At 41.2% G+C, this 8,696-nt stretch overlaps 1 long non-coding RNA gene across 1 annotated transcript; it reads left to right on the top strand.

Annotated features, from left to right (window-relative positions):
• Positions 1-524: 524 nt before the first annotated feature.
• LOC118015816 lies at positions 525-6,932 on the top strand. The gene is made up of 2 exons (XR_004680710.1): positions 525-798; positions 2,034-6,932. It is a non-coding gene; the product is annotated as an uncharacterized LOC118015816 (long non-coding RNA).
• The last annotated feature ends 1,764 nt before the right edge of the window (positions 6,933-8,696 follow it).

The raw sequence follows: 8,696 nt of genomic DNA, 5'->3' as shown, positions 1-8,696 counted from the left end.
TTGAACCCACAGAGATTTAATTTAAGGGTAGAACTGTTGAGTACAGCCACTGTGCAACTTCATGGGACATTTACATTTACCACAATATGAATAGTGGCCCTTTGGTGGGTTCTCAATATTTGGTGGTGATTTAAACCATGAATGGGAATAAGATCACTCAGGAAGTAAGTATAAATAGACTTAGGAAAGAAGTGAAAAACAATGCTACAGAAATAGCCCTGGGACCAGCTATTTTCTGGGATATTCTGGCAACACTATATAGGGCTTCATTCTTTAGGATTGTCTCTTCCCTCCAGCTATTCCCAGACAAGGCTAATTTAGTACTGATATAAGCACATCAAGAGGCTGGGGAAAGTTGGTTTGATCTTCAAGGCAAAGGATGATTCTTGTTTTGCATGACATTTGCCCTTCCTTCCACCTTGCCCTTCTACCTATTAGAAATAATCACAGAATATAGTCTTCGGGCCAGTTTCTCTGGGCTTCACTAACCTCCCATAGTGTAACACTCAAAGGATTGTTCTGACACCTGAGAGATTTCTTTGTATCTCGGTTACTGGGCTTGCTAAATCTGCCAGAGAGGTAGCCCAACTTATAAGCATAGATCTAGATGTTCTGAAACATTTGGATGGAATCATTTCCCATTTTTCAAATGGACTCTTTGGCACTGGCCTGGAAGGGTCACCCATCCCCTTGCTTTGCCTTTTCAGTTCTGATTTCTAGAGGTTTAGTGAAATGTTTTTCCTCCTTTACCCACAGTTCTCAAGGCAGAGTTCCTGGAGATGAGAGTTGAGGCCTCCGGTATGTAGTCTCCACTCCTGATTACAGAACCTTGTAACACGTAAGCCTTCTTTATGGGATCTGAGCTTTTGAGGACTAAAATATCTTGTGGTTCCAGAGGATAGGAACACATTCCATGTCTCAGTTCATTAACCTGTAATTATGTGACCCTTAAACTTACTACCTTCCAATTCTGAGGTTCCCTGTGTTTTTAAGTCTCCTTCCTCTTTCCTTTCTTTCTCCCCCCCAACCGAATTACAGTGTAGTTTTACAAGTTGCCTTTGGATAAAGTTCATTAGGAATCCTAGACTGTGACATGTGGCAAGTACATTTTGTTCTCTTAGCCTCAATTTCCCAATCTGTAAAATTAAAAGTTTGGAACCCTGTAACTCTGACATCCCTTGGGTCTATAAGAAAATCGGTAACCTCTCTTTTGGTATTATAGCAAGTACCATGAGTCCACTTAAGTATCATATAGGGACTTCACACCTTCAGACCAAATCACTATTTAAGTCTTTTCCCCCGAACCTCTATCCTTAGTCTTGTATATTTGTTTAATGAAAAGTACTTTCACTTCCATTATTTCATTAGATCCATACCAGATGCCAGAATAAAGAGGATAATATATATTTTAACTTGCAGATAAAGGAACTGAGGTTCAGAGGGGATAAATTAACTTGCTAAGGTCGCAGGAGCTACAGAGATCATAGAATTTATTTTTCTCTACCTAGGAGTTCTAATTGTTTGGCTATCAGATTTCTGGCATGACATTAACCAATATACTTATAAATGAGATCTGGGTATCTGGAGAAGAGCTTTCCATTTGTTCCCCAGCCTCCCTTTACTTCCTATCACTGCCAGTCCTCAGGGGTCCATAGGCTGATAAGCTTTTCCTTATTATCCCTCATGGAAGTGAAATCCCAAAAAAGAAATTTGGAGTCAGTATAGGGCCATAAAGGCAGTGTCTATGTTGTAGGTGGGTAGTCTCAAAGGTATCAGGCTTCATCTTCTGTAGACTTCTGGGGGATTACAATTGAGGTCAAATGCACAGTTTCCAGCCCTGATTATAGCACCATCTTAGGCCTGTTTCATGGGATCTAAGTTGTAAGGGCCTTTTCCTAGCCAGCCTCTGTTGCTCAGAAGATTAGCTACCAATTATGTATTTACCTACCTACCAAGATAGGCCTCACTTCTCAGTGGCTGTTAAGTACTTGACCAGTCCTAGCTAATTACCTACTCTCTTCTTTCCTTTTCAGGTTTTAAAATCCTTGGCCTCAGGGGACCCTTCACTGTTCTGGAAGGGTCTTCTTCAAACTCTTCTGTGCTGAGTCATTTTGTGCTGAAGAGAGCAGCTCCTTCCTGGCCCTGGACCTTCAGGCTCTAGGATGCTATAAAATAAGGGGCACATGTCTTAGACACAGGTTTATTTCTCTTATGTTTTCTGTCTTTGTTCCCTCAGAAGGTCTATGTTGAGCTCCTATATGATTGTGAATGGCTGAACTCCCTCAAGCCAGACTGCAGAAACCAAGCTATCTACTGACCTGAGTTGAAGAAAGGAGCTTAGTTTTCAACTCTTCTTTGAATTTCCTGTCTCCTCAAAAGACCATCAAACTCTGAAATACTTGGGACTAAAGACTGATCTCAGAGGTCTTACCCTGAAGTAAAAGCTACTTGATTTGGGGCCACTGCTTGCCTTGGAAGTAGAAGAGTAGGAATGTTTGCCAAACATTGGTGAATCTTGATATGTCTCCTACTGAGGATAATGACCCTGGCACCAGGTTGGAGCTCTGGCACTGCAGTATATTGCCAAGAACCTGTCTGTTCCTATTGGGCCAAACAGCATATGGGTGATATCAACCACAACTTCATGTGAACTCAGGACGGTGGCCTTTCTATTTTTGCATAAAACCACTTAGGACAAATCTGCAAAGAATATTTTGCATGTTGAAGCCTTAGGTCTGTTTGAATTATTTTTCCTCCTATTTTTTTCCTGACAGCTTAATTTCTAAACAATCAAGAAAGAAACAAAAACTGAAAACAATTCTTTAAAAAAGCAGACTGTATCTGTCCTGCAGAAGTTCCACTTCTGGGTCAAATACTGGGAAAAATTGTTAAAATGGATTGAGGTGAGGCAGCTGGCACTGTTGCTTCATGTTTGCCTTCTGCAGATAAGCTTTTATCTCCAGCAAGAAGCAACTCCTAACCCAGTGTCCATGGATTCAGAAACTCCATGAAGCTTCTGAAATGGTATGCAGAATTCCATGACAATGTACCTTTTCTGGGGAGATGGTCCATAACATTCTACTGAATTTCAGATGGGCCTGTGACCCAATAAGGGTTAAGAACCATAACACTTGAGATAAAAGACTCTTTACAACCCATAAAGTATTTGATTGGAAGGCCTTCCAAAATTATTTAGTCTAATTGCCTAGTTTACTATTGGAGAAACTGAGGCAGAGCAAGTTATCAGCCATGCCTAAACAAGTACCCAGGTCCCTGGGCTCCTGTACAAGTTTCTTTCCATTATACGACACTTGTCTAACAAGGGGCCTTATGATTGGTGGCGTTAGTGGTCATCATTTTGAGTGTTGGGCTTTTACCCTCTTTCTTGAGCCTCCCATATTTGTTAGCAAGTGGAAAACTTTCAGACACAAGCTCCTGGTGTTACATTTGCCATTTCAGTCATTAGAAAGGAACTAAAACACAACCTGTGTAGTGACTCAGAAATCTGAATAGACATTTCTGATGCTTGTTTATTGATGGGAAGCTGCTGGAGAAAGTGTCACTGTTTGTGTTCCCATGCTCTCAGGCCATAACCTGTCTTTAGGGTCTGTGTAATTATAATATGGCCAAGTGTGAGAAAAAGGGCTTTCCTACTTGAACCCTTCTAGCAATACCTTCACTATGGAACTGAGAGAGAAGCATAGACATGGGTGAAGGGAGGAGAAGAAGAGAAGAAAGGAGAGGGAGATGGAGGAAGGGGAAGAGAGAGAGAGAATACACACATGCCCAAACCAACTCTGAGATGCCTTTGAAACAATGTTACTGAAAGATGATAACCACTTTCAAAACTGAACTCAACATGATCCATTCGTGAATTAGTAACATGTAGGCCTTTGTGGAAGTAATCGAGCAGAAACTTGATGCTATTCCCAATAAAGACATGCCCAGGTGGCCACGTAAAACTCTCTCAGCTCTACCTAGTCTCAAAGGCCAAGTTAACAAGAACCAGGAACAAGTGAGCCAAGTGATCACCATTCTACCTGAGGCTCACCCCCAAAGGAAGTTGCTGTGAGACTCCTGGCCTCACCCAGGAAGTACTTGTTGAGCCCCATTCTCAGAGCTGTGGCCTCTCTGCTTGCTTTGCCCCATTAGATAACTAACTAAAGCAAGTAGGTATGTAGATTTTGGCCACAGAAGCAGTGGCCAGTGGGGCTTCAGTACATTTGAAGATGGTAGGGCCATCATTTCACTTTTGTTTTCTTGGGGTGGGGGAATACCAAAATCACCACTACAAATACTGAAAGATTATTGAGAACCAGAGAAAGCCACTGCAGTCCCAGTTGAATAGATGTCCCAGAAATGTGACCATGAGATTACTGTGTGTTTTCTGGGACATAGATCAAGAGCCTGGCCTAGAAAGTTGGGACTACCAGGCTGGCTGGAGACCGGGAAGCAGTAGCTGGATAGCTCTGCCCCTGCCCTAGGCTATACCTGAAGAAGGCCCAAAAATGAACCTCAGTGCCTCCCCCTTTTACGTTCTAATTTAAAGAGCAAAAGCTTCTGTGGTGAGGCTCACTGTCATGGAATGAAACTGGCTTGGCCCAGGCTTGATGGATGAATAGTCATTCAGAAGAGGCTATGGGAATGGGGTGATAATTGAAGAGTGGCAACTATAGGAAATTATCTGCATACCTTGGCCAGCAGGTTAGAGAAACTGGCAATGGATGAACCATAAACCTTGAACTGACAGTGATAACATTTATTAAGCACCTACTAAGTTCTAAGTGCTTCATATACATAATCTCCTTTGTCCTTAAAACAATGATGCAAGTAGATGCTAGTCCCTCATTTTACAGAAAAAAGAATTGTGGCCCAGAAGGCTAAAGTAACTGGCTCAAGGTCTCACAGAAAGTAAATAACAGGACTGTGACTCGAATCCAGGCCTCTCCGACTCTGTACCCCATGCTGTTTTTCTCTTTACCACACAGAGGCTACATTACTGGAACTGGATGACTGACTTTCTCTGCCTAATAAAATATTAAAAAGCAAGCATTTGAAGGGAAGTAGGGCAGGTCTAGTTTACAGGGGAACAAAAACTGGACTGGAAGAGATTTCTGAGTTGGGCTTTCTCCTAACCTTCCATATACCCATTTGGTAATGTTTTAAAAAGATCATTCAATTTTACCTTGTGAAATGAATTTACTTTTTAGTTCGTAGTTACTAAGTCTTTGGCTTAGCTGTTTTTCAAAGAAAAAAGGGTCCTTGTATATGTCTATGTACTTTACCATGGTTGTAGCATGTTTATTTTCAGTCCAAGAGACTGAAGACATCCACACATACAGTTCGAGAAGGACAAAACGTATTGGTGCCTCTCTGGTACTTAATGCCTTGGGGTCAAATCCTTACAAGGTTTTCTGTGGTGATAACAAAAGTTAAGAGATAATTTAGAATAAGAAATATCATTGAAGTTTTTGCTTTAAAAAAGGTGGGGAGGTTGTCCAGCCACAGGGTGGGGGTGTGAAACTCAGCACCCGACTTCAGTAATAAAACAGCATCATATAGAAATACTCTAGTATTTCTAAAATAATTGTTTTAGGATACTTCCCTTATTTAGAAGTTCCTTGATTATGTAATAACTAGAATAAAGTAGTAGAGGAAGATGTGTCTCTGTGACCAGAAAAAAATCGCTTTCAAAAGAATGTAGATCAATGATACTAGTTTTAACATAGCTGCAAGCAAATAGCCTTGACACACTACAAGCCCAAAAAGCTTTAGGAGCACTTAAAAATTGCAGAGAGAAGCAACATACCTTGAAGAGATGTTTTTGATGACGAAAAGTCTTCATTTTCACAGGGAAAAGAAGCACTTGATACCAAGGGCATTAATAGATGCTAGAAAGACTGCCTATGGGAAATATATATGTGACATCAGACAAAAGAAAGAGATCCTGGGGCCCATTCATGTGACTTTCAATAAAATATGCAGACTGTCCAGTATTGATGGTGTCCATCTGCAGTTTTTTTTTTAATTTTATGTAAATTCAAGTTAACATGTAGTGTATTAGAAGTTTCAGAGGTAGAATTTAGTGATTTATCAGTTGCATATATCTAGTGGCAGTTTTTTCATGGAAACAGTCTTTGAGCATATTAGACATGATGATGCAGCCACCATGCACTGCTCATGTCATCTTTTGCAATTCTAAGGAAACCCAGGCTTTGGTTTTTATAACCAGGATTCCTTTTATAACCTTTTATAACCAGGATTTTCAATCTACAGTCTACTTTGCACCAAACCCTTGTCATTCCCTCAGGCCTCACAACATCACTGCATGATGGGTAATAGCCCCATTTTACAGATAAGGAAAGTTGAGGTTCAGGGAGATGAGAAATGACTGCTCAAGATCACACAGCTAAGGATTGATAAAAATTCAGGACTGGAAGCTACAGAGGCCTTACTGTTTCTAATACATCACACTACCCCCCTTAGTAGTAAAGGAATCCTGGTGGTAAATAGAGAAGATGTTTAGAAATGAGACTGATGGAAACAACATCTATAAGTCTTGCTACTCCAAATGTGGTCCATCATCCCCCTCAGCATCATCATTACCTGGGAGCTTGTTAGAAGCAGATTCTTGAGCAGCACGACAGACATTTGTAATCAAAACCTTTATTTTAATAAGAGCTCTATATTTCTATGCTCATTAAAGTTTGAGAAGCACTGATATAAGGCATTTGAAACAGAAAAGCAGGTTGAGGAAGGAGAACTTTGGATGAGCCAAAGACCAAAAATGGTGGATAAGGCTAATCTGGTTATGTTGGGAGTGTTTAGAAAGATTGTGTCCATAGCTGACGACTACTTAGAGTGCTTTGTATATGGCCTCATACTTAGATGACATGTAAATGAAGTTTCTCCACTTCAAAGAATAGTGAAACCAGCCTAGGGAAAAAGACTGAAAAATCACTTGATTTTCCAGTCTCTGACCACTAAAGGCAGTGGAAAGGCAACATGCAGCAGTGGAAGGAACTCCTTTCAGAAGCCCTGGGGGTTCCAGATTTGCCTCTGTCACTGATTCTCTTTAATGCTCAGCAAGTACCTCCCTCTCTGTAGGTCTCAAATTGTCCTTATTATTTTTTTTAATTCAATTAGCCAACATATAGTACCTCATTAGTTTTTGATGTAGAGTTCAATGAATCATTAGTTGCATATAACACCCAGTGCTCATCACATCACGTGCCCTCCTTAATGCCCATCACCCAGTTACCCCATCCCCCCACCCACCTCCCTTTCCACAACCCTCAGTTTGTTTCCCAGAGTCAAGAGTCTCTCATAGTTTGTCTCCCTCTCTGATTTCTTCCCATTCAGTTTTCCCTCCCTTCCCCTATGATCCTCTGCACTATTCCTTATATTCCACATGTGAGTGTCTTTAAACAGGATAGTCTTAAAGTGCCTTTTAAGTTTTGATGTTCTGTTATTCTCAACTGTGGGTTTTGCTACAGATTACATTTAATTAAAACATGGACAAATCTATAGGCTTTTGTCTGGCCCTAGTTTAACATCCTCAGTTCACATAAGAAGGGGTATTCTGGGAGGAAATCTCACAGTCACAACAAAGCAACATTAATGGGAATTGCAAGGAACTGGGAGGGGCATGACTCTAGTTAACCAGCTTGAAATGGGCTAGGAAAAATTTAAATTAGAAAACTTTGAAATTTGAGTGGCGCCTGGGTGGCTCAGTCGTTAAGCATCTGCCTTCGGCTCAGGTCATGATCCCAGGGTCCTGGGATTAAGCCCCGCATTGGGCTCCCTGCTCGGCAGGAAGCCTGCTTCTCCCTCTCCCACTCCCCCCACTTGTGTTCTCTCTCTCGCTCTGTCTCTCTCTGTCAAATAAATAAATAAAATCTTTAAAAAAAAAACTTTGAAATTTGAGAATCAATTGCTTCAAACCACATACTTGGGATTCAAATCCTATATCCTAAATAGGGCTTACTTTGCATGATTTAATAAAGTAAACTGCTCTGACTTGAGCTTTTAGGGGATAGTTTATTGGGGGTAGGAGGGGCATATAAAAAGGAGAGAACTTCTACTTATCCGCCATCTGCCACTCATCTCTCCAAGTGATTCTGATGCCTATTAGGTGAAGACAATTGGCTATAATATAACCTCTTAAAATGGAAAAACAGATTCAGAGAGGAGAAGGGACTTGTCTAAGGCCACATACCAGAGACAATGGCAGAAAACAGGTGATCAAAGTTCAACTCTCTTTGGGTGACTAGTTTATCCAAATCATATCTGCTTCCAACATCAGAGCACACACTGGGGAGGACTGATAAACGTTCCATCTGGGTATTTTGTCCCCATCACATGTTTACAGTCATTGTTTCAGTCAAGCCTCACACAACCATATCATCTAGGCAGAGCAGAGATCATTACCCTCATTTTACTGAGGCTCAGAGAGGTGACACAACATGACTAAGGACATGCAAGTAGAAAATAAACTTGGACCTAGGTTTTCTGATTTCATCTATACTGTGCTGCTTCCCTAGGAGAGGAGAAGCAGCCCTCCAAACCCTCAGCACTTCTGGGAAATATCAACTCTAAGATTTTTTTTCCTAAGATTTGAGAGAGAGAGAGAGAAAGAGCAGGAGGAGGGGCAGAGGGAGAGGGAAGCAGATGCCCTGTTGAGGAGGGAGCCCGAT

The sequence above is a fragment of the Mirounga leonina genome, unplaced genomic scaffold (assembly GCF_011800145.1).
Source record: "Mirounga leonina isolate KUSES-001 unplaced genomic scaffold, KU_Mleo_1.0 Mir_101283, whole genome shotgun sequence".
Lineage (NCBI taxonomy): Eukaryota > Metazoa > Chordata > Mammalia > Carnivora > Phocidae > Mirounga > Mirounga leonina.
This window is presented reverse-complemented; position numbering and strand designations above follow the sequence as displayed.